Source organism: Caretta caretta, chromosome 5, assembly GCF_965140235.1.
Source record: "Caretta caretta isolate rCarCar2 chromosome 5, rCarCar1.hap1, whole genome shotgun sequence".
Taxonomy (NCBI): Eukaryota; Metazoa; Chordata; order Testudines; family Cheloniidae; genus Caretta; species Caretta caretta.
The window spans coordinates 116,840,502-116,842,028 of NC_134210.1; positions in this window are offsets into that span (position 1 = coordinate 116,840,502).

The window sequence follows — 1,527 nt, forward strand, 5'->3', positions numbered from 1 at the left end:
GGCGCTTGGTGGTGACGGACAGATTTCCGCTACAAGTACTTCCGGTGCTGGGAGGCGCCGCGGTTTCCTGTGCCGTGGTCTCCCCCGCCCCCTCGTGACGTGCCGGCAGCGGGGGACCCTGGCCGAGGCTGCCCGGCATGTCCCCTGCCGCAGGGTCCCCGGGGCTTCCTGCGAGCCGCCCGCCCCCTAGCATCCGTGGCACGGGTTCAGGCGCTGTCTATACTAGGGCCGACGGGCCGTGTGCGAGCGGAGGCTGCCGGCGGCTGGGAGAACGTGCGGGTTGCTGTGGGGCCGAAAAGTCCATTACAGCAACGCACGAGACACCAGCCCGCTGTGCAGTGCAGTGCAGTGGGGCTGTCGAGCGGCAAAGAGAAGCCCTCCCAGGCCAAAGGTCCGTGTAGAAGCGAGCATCCCCTGAAGGAGAGTGGAGGGAAGCTCGGAGAGTTGTTGGCAGCAGGAGGGATGGCGGGGCGGGGGGAAGGATTCGGGGATTTGTCAGAGCAGTAGGCTGCATGCTCCCATATCCTCCAGGCTGTCCCACTGCTAGGCCTGCTTGTTCCCCAGCAGCATTTTCCTTCTTACTTTAATAAGGAAGGTTTCAGAGTAGCAGCCGTGTTAGTCTGTATTCGCAAAAAGAACAGGAGGACTTGTGGCACCGTAGAGACTAACCAATTTATTTGAGCATAAGCTTACTTCATCGGAGCTGTAGCTTACGAAAGCTTATGCTCAAATGAATTGGTTAGTCTCTAAGGTGCCACAAGTCCTCCTGTTCTTTTTAATAAGGAAGTTAGGTCCAGCTGCCTCACCGAGCACCTTTCCACCTTCTTTTAGTGAAGATGCAGTTGGTGCTGTAGCCGGACAAATAGCAGATGAAGTCAAATTCTGCAACTGTACTGTTTGGTGCTTCTTTATTGTACTCCAGAGACTTGAGTTGCCATAAGGTCAGGGGAAGCACTGCAAAGGGCAGAGATGGATGGGTGGGAGAATGTTCCTTAATCAATTATATGGAAACTGGAACAATTTCAGAATAATCATCTAGGGTGCCAGATAAGGTTCTGTTAGTCTGTATCCGCAAAAAGAAAAGGAGGACTTGTAGCACCTTAGAGACTAACAAATTTATTTGAGCATAAGCTTTCGTGAGCTACAGCTCACTTCATCGGATGACTTTCCTGGCAAAGCATCATGTTGAGGCAGCCTGCATAGGTAATGTTAGCAGAGGGAGGGAAACTCCACAGATGAACAACTATCTGATAACTGAATGTACTATTTGCATATTTAAAACTTCTCTTTCTTTCTGTAGAGCACTCTTCAGAAAAAATTGCAGGTGGAGTAAGCACATTACCTGGATGTTTTTATAAGAAAAGAGTTAATATTGACATGTAAATGGTTGTGATTAATGTAGGATAAATATGAAATTAACTAATTAAATTTAGCTTAAGTTTGGTAAAGGAAATGTGTGTTGTAAAGAAAGGCCCTGACTAGCAAGGACGACGACCCTGAAAATAATGAGTAAAGCCAGAATGAATG